The sequence below is a fragment of the Pinus tabuliformis genome, chromosome 8 (genome assembly GCF_031772625.1).
Source record: "Pinus tabuliformis cultivar Carrire ecotype Pingquan chromosome 8, CPIR1, whole genome shotgun sequence".
In the NCBI taxonomy this organism is placed as follows: Eukaryota; Viridiplantae; Streptophyta; class Pinopsida; order Pinales; family Pinaceae; genus Pinus; species Pinus tabuliformis.
Window position 1 is genome coordinate 951,977,144 of NC_142294.1, and position 19,660 is coordinate 951,996,803.

Consider the following 19,660-nt stretch of genomic DNA (forward strand, 5'->3'; position numbering starts at 1 on the left):
TGACATAAGTGGTAAAAATCTTATTGTTGTAATGATGAAGTTGAAGGGATAATATAAGTTGTTCCATAGTCATGATAAAAAATGGAGAATAGACATACGGTCATTGACTAGCCCTTTGGAGATGTATCAGTGGAGACACATGACACAATTTGACTAGTGAACATTTTATAGTAGCGTCCCTAGGGAGGGAGGCCACTTGGACTCGTAGAAATCTCAATTGTTGAATGATTTCTTGATAAATTAAACAAGATCAACCCATGACATAAATGTTTAAAACTTAACTTTTTGAGGATGTGGTTAGGGAGACATGTGGAACCTCTTGATTGGTGTGATGTTGACTCCTAGAAACTTTCCAGTAGGTGGAACATTCTAGTAATCCTTCTTACAATTATTTCTTTCACTATATCTACTAGATCAACCTTATTTAATGGAGATTACCTAAATACATAGAAACCTATCTATCTACTTAATAGGGTTAGGATAGGAACGTAATAATTTTTTTGACTGAGTCAATTGGCCATACATCAAATATTATTATTGTAATGATAAAGTTGAAGGGATAATCTAGGTTGTTGCTTAGGCATGATAAACAATGAAGAATAGTCCTAGGGTAATTGACTAGCACTTTGGAGATGTGTCAATGGAGACACATGGCACCATTTGATTAGTGAAAGTTTTAAAGTATCTTCCCTAGGGAGGGAGGCCATTTGGACTCATAACAATCACAATTGTTGAATGATTTATTGATCAATTAAACCAGATCAACCCATGAGATATATGACTGAAACTTAACTTTTTGTTGATGTGGTTAGGGAGACATGTGGAACGTCGTGATCGGTGTGATGTGGACTCTTAGAAACTTTCTAGTAGGTGGAACATTCTAGTAATCCTTCTTACAATTATTTCTTTCACACTATGTCTACTATATCAACCTTATTTAGTAGAGATGGCCTCAATACATAAAAACATATATATCTACTTATCAGGGTTATGGTGGGATCCTAACAAAGATTCTAACTGAGTCAATTTTCCATACATCAAATTGATTCTCATGTATATAGGGCTTCATCCTCATTTTATTTCCTATATTAAAAATCACTACTCTTATGTATACTTTTATATGCTAACTAGTGGGTCAACTTTAGTACATTAAAACCTTATTTAGGACATAATTAAGGTTGTCCCATATATCCAACATTGTTCTTATTGGTAGCATATAGTTTGAGAAAATATATTCCTAAGGAAAATTCATTGAGAACTACAAGGAATCAAAATTATGGGTGAGCTCTATACTTCTCACATTTTTATTTGTCGATGAAATTTTATTATTCATCTTTATATTAGGTAAATAAGATGGAATCCTAAAATTCTTATTCTTAGCTATTGGAATGTTATTCAATGAAAATCATTTACTCTTGCTTTCCACCTAATTTGAAGAGTCAAAAGAGAGGTCATCTCTTGTATCTTACTCTATTTGACCCATTCATTTGAACATCTTCCTATATATTTGTAATTTTACTTAAAAACAAATTATTATGCTACGAAATATTATGAGTAGTTGGTGGAAAAGTAAGGATAAGAATTTCTAGACAAAGCCACATATGGATTTCTATGACAGGTCAACTTATTTTTATCAAATTTGTGGTTGAGGTTATTTCAATATTTTGGTTCTCTTTCCTTTATCTACAAAATGCATTCATAATAAGATCACTAAGTGTGTTATACGATTCTTATATTTAATAAAAAATGAAATTAATGCAATCCCTCTGATAAAATGGTATACTTTGTGCTAATCAACAACACATAGGGGTTAAAAGATACTAGGATCTTTTCCCAATTAATTAAAAGTTTGATTAGTATGGAGGTTTATAGTAGAATCTACTTTGTGGTAGGAGGTTCTAAAAGGAAAATATATCAAGCCAAATTCGATAATGGATTAGAGTAGATTTCCAACCAAAACAACACAAGTATATTCTTTATTCAAGAGAGTAATGGATATATATTATTAGCTAATTGGAAAGAATATCATTTAGCAAGTTTGCAATGGTAAATCTCTTAATATAAAAGGCGAATCATGGATATTTATTCCCTCAAACTGACAAGAGATTGGAAAAAAAGAATAATAAAAGAAAAAATTATAGTTTAAGCAATTTAAATTAGGATTATAGAAATTGTAAACACAAGTGATCCATGGTTTGTTGCCTAATGTTCTTTGGTTTTATATATATATATATATATATATATATATATATATATATATATATATATATATATATATATATATATATCTTTGATCTACCTATATGACTTCCTTGGTCATTGCGGTACTCCATGACATGTATTGTTAGGTCCTTATGATACTATTGTAGCCCCCATATTGTTATTTTTGTGCCCCATAGAACCCAAATGTTCTTATTGGTGTTCCCCTTAGAAACCCACTATTGTTATTGTTGAGTCCTTACATTATTATTATTATGCAGTCCCTAATATATTTTGACTCTTTATACTCCTATACCTACCAAGGACGTCTTTCCATTTGAATCATCCGAGAATTGTTCAACTAGGACATTTGATCATAGTGCTCCAAGACCATTATTCCTACTGAATTAGATGAAAAACTAACTAATGAAGATGCAATTTAGAAGTTACCTCTAATGATTAAAATGAAAATTCTTTTTGAACTTCAACTTGTAAATGTTATTGAATCAATGCATGAAAAGATAGGATCTACACTACTTGTAGAAAGGAAACCACATTATCTTGCAATCAACCATCTAGCTACCAAATCTACTTGTAGACAAGAAGATAACTTACCAATTCATAAATCAAGATTCCATGCATCATATATCTAGCTCACACTTTAATATAAATCAACATTCTATTTGTGCCAAATATGGGATAAAGAAACTAATGCTACTCTATTTTGCAGTGAAGGAAAATCAGAGTTTGGAGTGGCCTAGGTGTTTCCCTTGATCATAGAGTCACAACTGGGGGTCAACCTACTTCTAAACTAAGTCCAAATTATAGAAAAGGTAGAAACAAGTGGGGAATCAGGATGCTACACGTATTCTAGAAGAGGTTGTTGTAGGTGACTTGTATTGCTACAAGAAGGCCTGTAATGTTACATGAAGCTTGTTGAGAAGGTTTAGGAGGTAGGAATGATGGGTTCAAGGGATAACAAGGTGGTTAGAGGTTGAGTTAAATGGGTGAAAGGTGGCCAACACCCCTAGCCAAGCTTAAATCCTTTGGAAGGCTTATTTTTCACTAGGAGAGTTGCTCATGGTGATCTAAGAGAATGATCTCAAGAATAGAACTTTGAAGATAAAATTTGGGATTCATAAAAGAGGGTGAGGAAGTCCAAGATGGAGGTGGTGAAAGGACACTTTCATGCACATCCAAACAACCCTACAACACCACCTGCATATACTCTTTTATCATTGACAAAATGAAACAAATAATAGTGGAAAATATGAATTGAATTCAAATGCCATCTAATCTATGCCAAAAATTCTTATCTAGTTAATTAATCAACTCCTAAGATATAGTAAGCACATGAAAAAGAAGATGAATAACATAAATCCTCTTTCAATAAATCATAAACATAGTATTTTTGGACTTTGATTGTAGATCCTTCTATTCATGCTTCCATGGGAGAGATGAGATAGAGGTCGTAATCAAAGGATTTTGATGGGTTATTTTATAATGGAATGCAAGAAACTAATAAGAACTATGAACCAAAAGAAGATACAAATACACAAGAGGGACCTAATCCACTGGGGTTGGGCCCAAACTTAAGAACGTCAGCCCTTTGGAACTAACTCAGTGATGAATCAATAAGAAACTTCTCATTATCATTGCATCAATGTCTAATACATCATATAATAGTAAAAAATAGTAGTTCCAAGTACTTGAGCTCAATAGATACCTAGTTGAAAACAAAACTCGAATACTAATGAGCTCTTTTACATGCTTATTTATATAAGAGGGTAGCTACTAGCAACTCCCTATAAAATAGGAATGTTTGTCTCCCATAACTTGAGATTGGTGGATCTTTTTCTTCATTAACTTCACTTGCTTGGCTGCCAATGATATCGTCTGTCTTGGATTCCAATGACCTCGAGTTGATGAGAGAGAGTGTAGTGATGTTGGGCTAATTAAAGGAGTTAAGGAGCTAGAAAACCTACTATAATATCTCCCTGTTGTCTACTCTGAGCCCCTACATGTAAATTATCTAAAAAATGTTCCATTTCCGGCAATTAAACCATATTAGGCCACATGACATAGAAAAACATCTTTTACCCCTCTCACTAAGCATAATATAACAAAATTTGTAAATAAATGTGAGAAAGAGATAGTTCTAATTCTGGAGGATGGCATTATGACCCTTATTGATGAGCCTCATCATTGCGTCTCTACTAAAATTGTTTATCATCCTCTGAGCAACTCAACTATCTATGTCCATATCCTTCATGGCCTTGGTGGCCTTCCTGACATCCCAAGGTGCCTCAAATTATGTGCCTTCTTGGGGATAGAAACCTACATTCTTTTCTATCTCTATCCACTCCTTCTGCTCCTCTGCTTCATTTCTTCCTTCTTGTAGGCCTAGCAGTAGGAGTGGGCTGAGCTTGAGTCTTATCTGCTTAACTTTTAATTTTTGCATGATTCTCTTATACAGGGGTGTCCTCTCCAATCATTCCTCATCCTTTTAGGAGAGTAATATTCTCTAATCTAAAGGATGTGGAGTAGGGCATTCCATCTCCTCTCACAGGCTTGTTGGCTTTCTATTCCCAACATCCTGAGTGTTTCTTCAAAATGTGAGATGGCTTGTTCCTGGGTGGCAACGTATTTGGGTGCTATTCAACATCGTTGGAGATGATGCCATGATTTATAATGACATCCATTGGGCTCATTAGCTCTACCCTGATATATAATGGTTCCTTTTCTTCCTTTGCCATGACTCCCTTTACTTCCTCATCTCTTGTCCCATCAGGAGTCATCTAGAATGCTAAGGCCATCCAGTGTGTATCCCCCAATCTTGCATTGGGATCCCAAATATTCATATAAGTCAAATTGAGGTTTTGAATGTAAAATTCAATAATTTTTTCTTTGTCCTCCATGCTATTTTATTTGCAGAATTCAATGACCTATTTGTAATCCTAAAACGACATAGCCCCATGTTGTGCTAAGGTTTTTATTTGTAATTGCAGCCACTGCTCTTTCAAAAAGAGTGCATAAGACTTGGATGGTTGTTTGCACTATAATGCCCCCATGGAGAGGCTTGCCATTGTGGCAAGTTGGGTTTCCTTTTCCTGTAGGTTCTCCTTCAACCACATATTTTTTGCCTATAACTTCTCCTTCATTGTGAATTCCCTTATTCTTAACTCACTTAATTCTTTTCCCATTTCAAGGACCTTTTCTTCAATGAGGCTCACATCTTCCACCTTCTTAGAATTAGAAATTTGTGTCAATCTATGGGTTCTTCCTCTTTCTTCTTCTAGCTCATAAAAAAGCGGGACTACAAATTTAAGGGCAATAATTCTCCCTCCTTCAACGAATTTATAATAGGATCTTAGGCAAGGTTGTGGACTAGGCTCTTGGAGCTCTGGGAAGTCCTTCTCAAATGTTTTTGGTGAGGATGCTACCTATTGTAGTTGTTGTATCACATTTTTCCCCTCCTGTTTCTCATTCTACTCCTCTTGTAGCATCCTATGGCACTATCTGTTTTTCCTGTATCATACTCTGCTCCTCCTGCAACTTCCCCTTTTATTCTTGTTGGAGGGTGGTTAGTGTCATGGGTTGTTTGAAGAAGGTTGATCTGGTGGTGGGCCTCCTTACATATGCTATAGGAGTCTTTATTATGAGTTTTAGAGAGGTGACCTCTTATATTTTTCTTTTAGTGGGTCCCACCTCCTCTTTCTTGCTTGGGACTCTTTAATTGTGATAGGGTCCTTTGTGGGAGTTTGTGTCCCCCCTTGTTTGATCCTCGTTCTTTTCTTGGTATTAAAATATATGGGGCTTGCATTTTTATCTTCCTTTTAGGTTTGACTAGGGTGCTCAAGGTAGCTAAAGTTGCATCTACCTCTTGCTCAGTGCATCTTGGAGACAAAAATTCTTGCTTTGGGGGTATCTCTATTTCTTTAGGCTCAGTAGTCTTCTTTGGAATTGATTTTTCCTGTTTCTCCCCCTCTTATTTTTCATCTTGTTCTCCTCCTACCTCTACCTCTGGTTCTTCCATTGTCCTTTCCACTTGTGTTTCTCTTTCTTTCTCTTCCCCTTTTGTCCTTGCCCCTTCTTCTTCCTCTATTTTTCCCTCTTTTCCTCCAACGTTAGAGACTGGGGTCTCACTTGGTGTGAGGGTATGTGTTTCAATGAAGGTTTCTCTATCCATGTCTATGAATTTGGACCAAAGGACAGGGATTCTCAATTTTCTCAAGGCATCCACCACTATTAGTTTAATGAGGCCATGGTGGCCTAGGTGTTGGTGTTTTCCCGCTCTCATGTTTTGACTCATGCCCTTGATGGACTATAGGAGGAAGTATGGCACACCAAATCTTTGAGCAAGAGGTAATTCTGTTTGGAACTTGATTTCATGAAGTAGTCCAAAGTGGTGGGCATATACCACACTCATTATTCCCTCACAAGAGATGTATTTTAGAATATGGTAGGCCACCTCATCCTAGGGATAAGGTATGCTTTCCCTCCTAAATCCATTCTTGTCCTCAACAAGATTTTCATTGGCAGTGAAGAAATTATTTTTAGCAGAGACACTGGTGGCTTTGTCTTCTCTGATCCATTTGATCCCAAGAGGTAGGGTTTTCACTCTACTAATTATTTTAGGTCTGAGTGAGATATCTAACCCCCTCACCATAGTGGTGGCATTGTCCTCTGTTTGTGAGTTCAGTGCCATGGAAAATTCAAAGGAAATGTCATCATCATACCCTTTTAACAAATTGAATAATCCTAGCCACTGGTGACTTCTAAAAATTCCTACCATAGGAGTGTGTAGGTGGATCTTTTGGTATCTGAGGGATCCCTTTTGTTAAATCCTCCCCCCATCTATTCTCTATGTTTTTAGCTAATCGAGGGAGAGATACTTATTTAATAACTTCAGTGTATAATTTAGTGGAAAAGTGAGTTAAAATTCTTTGTTGATGACAATTGCGTACATTCCCCTTACTCTACTACCCGAAAAGACATTTTACTTTCACAATTAGACTACTACTGCCTATTGAATTTGAATTGAAATTTACATACAATATTATGGATGGATGAAGGATATGGTGGCACTTACTTTTTATCAAGTGGTCCAGGATGAAGATGATAATTTGGAGACCAATTCGAACCTTTATAGCTTTCCTACACCTTCTCAATCTTCTTGTAGCAGTTTCACGACCCTCCTATAGCAATTGCAGGCTTGCCTATATCTCCTTCCTATAGAAATTGCAAAATGGGGTTCGAAACTCCTTGATGGAACCTTAATCTCGCCTCCTCCTTAACTATTTTTGAAATGAGAGATTATGCAAAAGAACTCAAGACCCAATACATAATATGCCATTTTTGGCTTAGGCTTGGAGCATTGTGGTTGCCTGGTAGTCACATGGAGTTTCCTCTTTTGGACCATTATCCCCACTCAGAGTTATTATTTCCTCTTTCCTCATAATCACCATCCATTATCTGTGATCCCAACTTGGCTGATGCGACATATGCACATTGCATGAGTGCTTACTATCACTTTTAGTTTACTAGCCGAGGGTGACCAGGTTAACTCGCCACCTCCAGCTTATTAAAACATATCCTCTTGACATTTACACATTTTCTTTATGCACACATAGGGATGGGGTGATTGGTAAGAATTTTCCTTGATTATCTCTATTCCTATGAGGAATAAAAGAAAAAAAAAATCTTCTTTTATATTAATTTTTCAAAACTAAATGCAAAACATAAAATAATGCTTAAGCAGAAATAAAATCTACCTAGAAACCTGCCCAACAACAACTCCAAAAAGTGGTGAGCCCTGTTATTGCACTAAGAGTGTTGCAGCTCCCAAGGGATCCTCAACTATATTTATCAACCTGGGGTCCATGCAAACTTCGAGGTGACAGTGCTATATACATAGTAGATGGGATTCTACTCACGCCATCCTCAACTAGGACATTTGATCAATATTGCTCCAAGACCATTATTCCTACTGAATTAGAAGGAAAAATAACTAATGAAGATGAAATTTAGAAGCTACCTCTAATGATAAAAAAGAAAATTCTTTTTGAACTTCAACTTGTAAATGTTATTGAATCAATTCATGAAAAGATAAGTGCTACACTACTTGCAAAAAGGGAACTACATTATATTGCAATCAACCATCAAGCACCCAAATCTACTTGCAGACAGGAAGCTAACCTACCAAATCATAACTCAATATTCTATGCATCATCTATCTAGCTCACACTTGCATATAAACCAATTTTCTATTTGTGCCAAATCTAGGATAAAGAAACTAATGTTACTATATTTTGCAGTGAAGGAAAAGAAGGGTTTGGAGTGGCATAGGTGTTGCCCTTACTCATGGAGTCATAGCTAGGGGTCAACCTAATTCTAAACTAAGTCCATATTGCAGCAAAGGTCAAAACATGAGGAGAAACAAGTTGCCATAGGTATTCTACATGAGGCTACTACAGGTGCCCTATATTGCTACAGGAAAGCTTATAATTCTACATGATGTCTGCCGAGAAGGTTTAGGAGGTAGGAATGAAGGGTTCAAGGGATGGAAAGGTGGATAGAGGTTGAGGTAAATGGGTGAAAGGTGGACAACACCCCTAGCCAATCTCAGAGCCTTTGGAAGACCTATTTTTCACTAGGAGAGTTGCTCATGGTGACATAAGAGAATGATCTCAAGAACAGAACTTTGAAGACAAAATTTGGGATTCATAAAAGAGGGTGAGGAAGTCCAAGATGGAGGTGGTGAAAGGCCACTTTCCTATAGATCCAAACAACCCTGCAACATCACATACATATACCCTTTTATCATTGAAAAAATGAAACAACTAATAGTGGAAAAGATGAATTGAATTCAAATCCCAACTAATCTGTGTCAAAAACTTTGATCTAGTCAATAAATAAACTCCTAAGCTATAGTAAGCACATGCAAAACAAGATGAATAACATAAATCCTCTTACAAGAAATCATAAACATAGTATTTTTGGATTGTGATTGTAGATCTTTCTATTCATGCTCCCATGGGAGAGATGAGATAGAGGTTGCAATCACAATATTTTGATGGGTTATTTTATAATGGAATGAAATAAACTAATAAGCACTATGAACCAAAAGAAGATACAAATACACAAGAGGTACCTAAGACACTAGGGTTGGTCCCAAACCCAAGAGCATCAGCCCTATGGAACTAACTCAATGATGAATCAATAAGAAGCTTCTCATTATCATTGCATCAATGTCTAATACATCATATAGCAATAAAAAATAATAGTTCCAAGTACTTGGGCTCAATTTCTACCTAGCTGAAAACAAAACTTGAATCCTAATGAGATCTTTTAAATGTTTTTTTATACAAGAGGGTAGCTACTAGCAACTCCCTAGAAAATAGGAATGTTTGTCTCCCATAACTAAAGATTGGTCGATCTTGATGTTCATTAACTGCATTTGCTTGGCTACCAATGGCCTCATCTTGCTTGGCTACCAATGACCTCAAGCTTATGGGAGAGAGTGTGGTGATCTTGGGTTGATTGAAGGAGTTAAGGAGGTGGACAACCTCCTATAATCTTTCCCTGTTGTCTACTTTGGGCCCCTACATGTAAATTATCTAAAAAATTATCCATTTCTTGTAGTTAAACCATATTAGGCCATATGAAATAGAAAACCATGCTTTACCCCCCTCACTAAGCATAATATAACAAAAATTATGACCCTTATAATGTACCTATTGATGAGCCTCATCTTTGTAAAGGTAGGTTTCCCCTTCAAAGTGGCTTATTATATAGTTTTTGATCTATATTTTGTTTTGTTTTTGTTCTATTTTTGATCTGGATACAGAACATTTGGTATCAAATCTCTCAATCCTAGGGTTTCACTACTTCAAATAGGCCATCTTGGAATTTTCACTATATTTTTTTTTTTTGCAAGGCTTCAAAAGATGAAATTGCTACCATGTAGATACAAAATATGATGAACATATAGATGCAATTTTAGGTATTTGTCACTACATTTTGATAGATATGGTCTGAGGAAGTTAGGGTTTCTGCATGCTCCAAAATTTAGTCTCAAGTAGGTGTTTCGAGGAAAATTGTCATAACCTTCTCTTCGGGCATCAGAATTGAATTTCGTAAAAGGTGACTGAAATTTTATGGACTTTATTTTCTTGGGTAGTATTTTTAGGGCTGAGGGTTAAAACAATGACATGTGGTATCCCATAAAAGTTTGATATACTAAACCAGTCCATAATCAAGTCATGGTGGGAGTATTAAGATAATTTTATCTTGATGAATCCAATATCAGTATAGCTAGTGGGGTTGGAAAGAAGACACAAAGAGATACTACATGATGAAATTTCATATCTTGGAAGGCCAAAATTATAGATATACAAAACTCTCAAGGTCAGCCTTATCAATAAGCTCAAGATCAAGCTCTAAAATGTATGCATTTTTAAATTTGCATAACTTTTGTTTGAAAAGTTAGTTTGAAGTGATTCAAAGGGAATAGTGAAGAATATATATCATTAATTGCTTCCAAAATCCCCCCCAAACAAAAAAATTCTACACCCATTAAGCTCTTTGAAAACTCCATTATGACGCATGAAGAGGAAGAAATGCAACATGATATATCAAAATTATGGGACCAAGTGCAACAAATATCACTCTCACAAAGAGCCACCAAGGATGATCTAAAAGTGGATATGGATGGTTTAAAAGGGGACATTGATAGTTTAAATTATGGTTTAGAAGGGAACATGGATGGTTTAAAAGGGGACATTGATAGTTTTAATTATGGTTTAAAAGGGAACATGGATGGTTTAAAAGGGAATCTATAAGGTTTAAAAGTACACATGGAAGGATTGAATGAATGTTTGATAAAATTGCTATAAGAAAGGCTTCTAATGGTGAAAAGCTATTCCATGAGACTCATGATGAAAACAAAAGGAATGTGAACCATGATTTTATAGACTCCAACTTTGGGTTTAATACCAACCACATTCGAAATATTTATATGAGGTAGTTTGATGGTAAGGATTTGGTAACATGGATACTACAGATGGAGTAGTTCCTTAATCTACATGATGTGAAACACACACAAAAGGTATGAATTGCATATTTATATTTGGAACCCAATCAATTTATGTGGTTTAGATGGATTTGTCCTCATAAATCAATTGTCTCTTGGAAAATTTTACTGAGGATTGATAACACATTATGAGGATACAAAGAACAATACCTTATTTAGCAAATTGATACAGCTCAAACAAAAGGGTTTAGTTGGGGAGCACATTGAGGACTTCCAAATATTGAATATCAATGTTACTGATATTATAGAGGAGCATATGATTGATTTCTTCATAGGGACATTAAAGGATAACATCCAACATGAGGTTCAGCTTGTTGAGAAATCAACACTAGTAAATTCAGGGTTAGATTTCTCTTTGTTGGTAATTACTTGTTAGTTATGTTGGCTTCTTCTACTTATTTGTTATATTATATTTCATCAAGAAATTAGCAAATTATGTGTGCATGAATATCACAAAAGCACAAGACATAATATGTATGCACTCTGTTAGGGGAAAACCCAATCAAAATATCATCCTTCAATAGTTTTCCTTGAGACTTTTCAAACTACACAAAGATGTCCTCCACACAAAGCTAGCCTTTCCTTCTTCGATCCAACCTTTGACCTAGTAGCAGAAACAGTTTGACCCTAGCAACTTTGACTTGGCAGCTTTTGTCATCAACAGGAAACAACAATAGCTTCGAGTTTGAAAAGGAGACTTCAATCTCCTCAGTTATTCCACACGAGAGAGAGAGAGAGAGAGAGAGAGAGAGAGAGAGAGAGAGAGAGAGAGAGAGAGAGAGAGATACCTAAACTTTGATTTTGTCCTTCCCTTCCTTGTTGACCAACATCGCACTCCTTTTACCCTCTTTCTTCACCTTCGTACTTTTCCTAGCTTCCAACTTCAGATATTCAACTATGTGTGAGGGAGTGAGATGCTCCAAATTAATTTGAATTTCCTTGTATATATAGCCTTCTAATGAGGTCAAATTTCCTTCCTTGAGGCCAACTTGATCTTCTTAAGGCCGACTTGGTGTGTAGGTTACATAATTCATATTTGACTCAAAAATATTTATTTTTACATTGTTCGAAAGCCTAAGAAGGGTCTCATAAAATATACAATGAATCTAGTGACTCTTTATTAATCTGTTGTAGCGGCTACAAACACCCTCCAAAATTTTTCCTTAGCTTCGTTTTGGAGCCTCCCTACCAACCATCCTCAGCAGCATGTCTTACATTGCCAAGTACATGAGCTTCATTGGTTTTTCAACAGCTTTCAAGCCTGTGCATGATAGCTTGCTTCACTCCCCTCACAAGATGCCACTCTGGACTTGGGCCAGCTGTTGGATGAGCAACTTCCTCAAGAAATTGTGAAATTTTGGAGGGGAACCAGCCTTTTCTCTAGAAATTGTACAAATCTGACTAGCAGCCTACTGGGCCCAGAAACTGCACAATCCTGTCAAACAGTCTTCCCAGAGAAAACTACACAATCTAGCTTAACAGTGTAGCTCAGCCCATAAATTGTGCAATTCTGGGTAGGAGTCAGTTTCTCCTCCTAAAAATTGGGCAATCCCTATAGATAGTTAGCTCAACTTTCTCCCAGAAATTGCGCAAAAATCCCTATCAATCAAGTAGGATGTTGCATGTGCCTTTAGGTTGACCGGTTCCCTCCGGAACTAAGAAAACTTGAATTGCATGCATGGGTTGCTTTTTCCCAAAACAGAAAAAATAAACATGTAAAAATCATCCCTAGATTTTAGGGAGTTATTTTTAGCAGCTGGAGGTTACATGCAAAGATCGTTTTAGAAAATTTCCTCCAAGTGTCATTTTTTCCTAGATTTGTGGCATGTGCATCATGAGCCTCAAACTTATTTATTTGACACTTCAGAGCTCATCCTTCACATCGGTCTTGGAGCTTTGCCATGCCACGACACATCCAGGAGTCTTCGACACATCCATCTCAACTATTTCTGGGTAAGTCGGTTGTACTTGTCTTTTGTAGAATTTCTATTGCTTTTTGTGTTTTGGCTTGTGTGAGTGTTGTCTGCTTGATTTCTGTGAACACTTGCTGTCATTTGCATGCATGTTAGCCTATCCAAGAACCATTTCAATTTTTGTTAGCATCTCACTATTGTCATATGCATGACACTGGTTTTCATGAACGGTCGTTGATTCAGTGACTCGTTTCACACACATGCATGTTGTTCCCTTTTCTAAATCTTAGATTCATTGTTTGCATGCATCATCATTCACTCCTGCTTACACTAAGCATCACCATGCATTCACATATTCATATGATTTCAGTTGCCTGTCGGCGGGTCTCGGCAGCCTTGGCCGGGGCTCTACCTCACCCAGACAAAATTTCGCAATTCTAAGAGGGAAGGCTTTGCCTTCCTCCCATAAAAATGTGCAGATATGACCAGTCAGTGTCCTCCAGTCTTGCCTTGTGCAATTCTGAGAGGAAGTGATTGCTGCCTACAAAATTGCACAATGCAGTCCCTAGGCTTGCATCACTTGCCAGCTCAAATTGCGCATTTCATAATCTCAGCACCCAACAGGCTAGTTTGGATTGCGCATTGCACAATTCCAACAGTCAACTAGCCTCTTGACAGTCCGAACTACCTTCTACACAATTCCGTCAGTCAGTCTCCTAGCCTCCCAGTGAAAATTGTGCAATCCTTTCCGACAATTCCCCAGATATGTTGATAGATTTATTGCCATGCATGTCGCCATGTCTCCAGATATAGTAGGTCTTCATTTGTCTCTCAGCAGTTTAGGATCAATGGCCTCCAAGAGAGCAGGATCAAAGGACATCGATGAAAGTGCAACTGGAGCAGCAGTTGAGCGAGTGTTTATGAGTTTGACGATATATGAAAATGCCAAGATGATCATAGAAAAAGAAATCAAGCTGAAATGGCAAGAGATCAGTGGTGCATTCTCAGGCACATTTGCGAAAAATCTTGAAGACCGCCAAATCTATGTGAACATTCACAAGTCTGGCTTGTACCAGATTTCATGCAGGTATCCCGAGTTCCCATGCATGAACATGATACATTGGATCATCTCACACACTAATCCTGAGACGATGACATTGAGTAGTGTCAATGAGACTAATATTGCTACCTTCAGGGCACAGGATTATCAGCAGATGTACCACTTGCTAAAGCTAGTGATCACCATGGAGACACCCTTCAGTGTACCTAGCAACAATACCAACTCCGGGGATATCATGAAGAACTGGGTGAAGGATCGAGCTAAATTCAGGATGACACCTAACCAGATTTACAAGACGAAGATACTACGGAAGGCATATCGGTACTTGGTAATCTTTGGATGTCGCTTGTATGGCTAAGAGAGCACGAAGACCTTCTCGCAGAGTTGGGGGATCACGTTGGACCAACTGGCTAGTGAAGGCAAAGCATGCAATTGGTCAGACATGTTGGTTCACAGGCTAAAGGAATAGGTAAGAGGAGCTCAGTAGCTACCCAAAGGTAAGAAAAGAAATCTACATATCCGCATACATCTTGGATGAAATCTATGCTGATCAAGAGTTCCCGAGCTTGAATTAGGCATGGACACCAATGGAAACTTTTGTCAATACTTATTGTAAATTGTTTTCTGAATGCAACTTTTGAGGGGTCATCACACAGCTCTCAGATCATTTTTTCATGCCAGTGTACAAGGTGATATTTGAGCAGGATCCACCTTGCATGTCAAAGGCAACAATGGAGGCACTGATTGACATAGTCGATTGGTATGCCTCACCGTCTGGCACCTTTATATGGATGTACAATGCAGAGAACCCTTCACATGTTCTGTCGAAGTTTTCCATGGATAAGCTCGTCGTGCAAGAAGTATCATACCACATCTTGACAGAACTGTCAGCTAGGCTGCATTGGAAGAAGAAGGCATCTTGGCCTACCCTTCCACTGCGGAACAGGTTGTACAAGATACGGAATCTCAATCATGCAGATTCCGAAATAGAAGAATGCAAGAAATATCCTTTCGACACCCAAAGCTACAATCTGTATGACCCGCATTGTTTTGTGAAGGATCACTGTGCGAGAGTATAGTTTCTGTGGATCCACAGGGCATGTCATTGGGCTGAGGAAGGCCCATGGAGATATTGTCACATCTTCTCTAGGCCCAGTGAACTGGTTGGCATCATTGTGGAATGGTTAGCAAAGCAACGTAAAGCAACATCCAGGAGAGCACCAACAACAGAAGTAAACATATCGACGCACAACAAAGGTAAGAGAAATATTGTTGACAGTGCAGAGGCAGAGCAAAGCTACAAGTTCATAGCAGACCCACTTGTGTAGAAAGAAACTTTGGCAATAGAGGCGAAGAGGCAACAACGCGATAGGAGGAACGCGTAAAGGCAAAGAGAAAAATAGAGGATGGAGGAAACAATGAAGGAGTTGCATGAGTTGAAGGAGCGACTCTGGAAGGAAAAATAGTTGTGTAGACAGGAGAAGGAAGTGCAGTAAGGACAGGTACAGAATGGGGCACAACATGTACAGACAGATGAAATTGTTCCCATACAGGTAGTGAACTCATCCAAGCATCTCGCACAAAGTAGACAGGATGAGTAGTCGTAGGAGCAGGACTTCGCTCAAGAGATTGAACGAGGATTTGATCAGATGGATACAGAGATGGAGCAACTAGTGTTAGAGAAGGACATCGACCTCATGCCTTGCCACCAAGAGGTTGACGCATCAGCTTCATCGGATCTAGGAGCAAAGCAAGCCCCAAGTGACCAAGGAGATACTGAGATCCTTGGAAACAATCCGGAAGAAGAGATGCACCATGTATCATTCGATGAGTCACAACATAGAGTTGTGAAATCACACAGTGTCTACTCTGGATGACCAGACATCTCCTGCATAGTTTGAGGAATGAGTGATCATGTCTGACGGGCATAAGCACCCAACAACATTGGTCGATGTTACCAGAGCATATGTCAAAGCCACTAGCTCGAGTGTTCACTTCCTGATAGTAGAAAATGAGCGAATGGCTAAGGAGTTATAGATGGCCAAGCAGGGAGGAGAACTGGTTACAACATCCACCCAAGTAGAGTTGAAGAAGACAATATTGGATGAAATATCATCCCTTGAGATAGTCATGCAGGTGTTGTACTCTAGATTTGGTACCATGCATAAGGAAATTGTCCATCTCAACGGTTGGCAACACCAATGTGCTAGGAGAGCACATATCTTATCAAAATTTCTTACTGTTGTTGACCACATGCAAACATGGAAAATGAGATACAAGGGAGCCTCATTACACTTTCCTAAGATGTTGAAGCCCAGAGCATTTGAGCTGAAGGCACATATTCGGAGTCAAATTTAGAACTATGAAGAACTCCCGTAATTCATCAGTAGTTTGTAGGCTTCCCATGCATGGGTATTCAGAAGAATGGATGTTATTATGTGCGCACATGTGATCCCATCTATCAGGACACTCACCGAGGAAAAGAAAAAGGCACAAGTCCAACTGGAACTTGACTCCTACTTTGACGAGCTAATGCACGTAGCCACCAATGTGGACTTGGCGATCAGTGTAGACACCATGCATTAGTATGTCACTAGTCCGGCTGCACTCAAGGCAATGATGTGCATGTTATTAGATGAATTGGATAGAGGGGCTAGAGAAATGTACCTGGATGCAATCGAGGCAAGAATTCGTTTCCAGAAAGATGTCACCACATACATAGACACCATTGTGGGCTACCGAGCTTGGCATCAATTTGCTACTGTTGACCATCATGAGGATGTGTAAGATTTGGTCTTCCCATAGTTTTCTGAGCCATAGTGATGTCTTGCATGACTTGCTCAAGCCTATTTTGTCTCACATGGGTACATGTGCAGATTGTATGTAATGTCTTATCAAGTGGAAGTTCAAGTGTCAATAGATGAATGTAATAATCATAGAGTATTTGAAGAGTCATGAGGGTAGATGAACAATCACAAAGGGGAATGTCAAGGGTTACCCAACCCTTTTCTATACATAGTCCCTCGTAACTCATTTTATATTCTTTTGGTTAGCTAAGCTTCCTATAGGACTATCTTAGAGAAATCTTGGAGAGTATTGTAATGAGCCTTGACTTCTCCATAGTGCAGAGATAGTACATCTCTTTGGAGGAGCAAGTGGAAGTGACTGTAACATTCCATTGTCGAAACTAGTGGTCGATCATTGTTGTACTATATGGTTGGAACTTTCACTTCTTAATATAACAGAGCCAACACGTTTCATGCATATATTGTATTGTATTTCAGATATCTTGTTTAATCTAAATGATATATCTATCTGTCTACTTACGCATTTGTGTATAGAATCTTTGTGTATATGTATGTATGGATCTTACTGCAATGTGTTGTTGGTTTAACAATCACTTTGGATTGTTGGTTCACCTTCCTTCCAGCTTGTGATGCATCTTTGCTCATGTGTTCCCTTTCAAGTTGCATGTTTACACAGGTTTCCAAGGGGCACACTCATTTCTCCTTCAGTGTCATAGAACCATTCATACACCTTCCTTGGCTTGTTGAGCATGTCACAACCTTGCTACCAACAAGGATATCTTACTTGTCTCTGTGTGCAATTGCAGTCAAGGCGATACTATACGACCCACTGCTGGGATTCCCACACCAAACAGTCTGAGGTCTAGTTGGGACTTCTTACTAAGGAGATCCCCTGACATGTTGGCAGGTCCAACACCGTCAACATAATCCTAGGAGTCTAGAATGTGGAATTTGACTAATAAAATTGTAACAACCTTGGTGAAAACTTCATGTAATAAAATTTAATAAAGGAAAAATAATAACCACGATTGGTGGGACACTTATTCCAAGCTGAGTATTGGGAAAAACATCCTAGCGTGGGTGTTAATTGAGTTTATTATGGCTAAGGAAATTGGAAAAGGAAATGGCTAAGGATTTGGAAAGGCAAAGTGGCATTAATTAACACTTATTAATGAAAATAATGGAAATTAGGAGAAGCATGTGTGGAGGAAAATGAAGGAAAATAATGGAAAATGAATAAAATAGAGGCTTAATTGATAAAAAGGCTTCTGAGTATCAATTTGTAACCTTTTGTCAGTTCAGTTTTGGAGACCTCTGATTATTCTCTCTCTCTTGCCAACTCTTCGATACTTATATTTTTCTTGGATAACTTTGTCATTGATCAAGAAAGGAAAAGAAGGCAAGAGGAAGGAATGAGCAAGCAAGGAAGAGTAGGATTGATGGGCCTCCAAATTAGACATAAATTAAGGCCTATCTGACCATCCTTCAAAACATTGAACTTCTTTTTTTCATTAGATGACATATTTTTAGCTTTAATATGTTCATTAAGAGCATTTAGAGATAATTGCATATTTGTTCCTAATATTATTATTTTTGAAGAATATTATGAGAATATTGGGCAAATTATGAAGATTTGGAGGTGGGGATAAGCTAGGGACTTTCTACCTACTACAGGAGGATCAATATTGGATAATAAATCAAAAATAGATTATGAAATTATTGCACAAATTCTAGAGCTCTAGTGATTGAGAAAATCTAGGAATGTGTTCCCTATCCTTTAATTTAACTTACTAGTGTTGGGAACTAGATCCACTATTTGATGGATTTTGGAGGGAAAAGATTCCTCCTTTCCAGGAGAATTCTTCCTCATAATTTTGTATAAGTACCAATTCTAATTTTCCTTTGGGGGCATGTATTTATTAGTCTTCTTGTGGAGAAAACCTTTATTTTTGCAACTCCACTTTCATTTGTAGCAGAGATGTACTTGGATTGATTCAAATAATGAAGTTTGGTGCCATTTGTAGCTTCTAAAGCTTGGTATACTTTATACGAATCTGAGTGTTCTTTGGCTTTGCCATCCCAGGAGCCTCAAAGCTCTTTTCTATAATTTTTTTTCTTATTTTCGCTTCTTATTCACATGCATCTCTTATTCTTGTTTTTCTTATTTCTGTATTTAGTATTGATGCCTTTTTTGCAGTAGGATTGGGTTAAATCATTGAAGTGATTTTTTTTCATGTTATTTACATAGTCACAATAATGATGCATCCTTATAATATCTCTTCAAATTCATATTGATCATTAAGCTACTTGGATTGGTTTACTAGTTCACAAATCTAGAATTTGTGGAAGTCCCTTGTAGCAAAAAATAGTAAATTTCTGCTATTTTTTAGAACATGTTAATGAGCTTCAATTGAGTTGATTCGACTTGTATTAGGCCATAAAAATATTCAAGTTGATTTTTCTTTTATCCCAATTTATTTTCACTTGATTAGGTTAGGAATTTGATAGGTTAACTAGCTCACTAGTTATTGAATTTCTAGTTTTTAGAGTAGTAATTTTCCGATATTTTTTAGCATGTGTTAAAGAG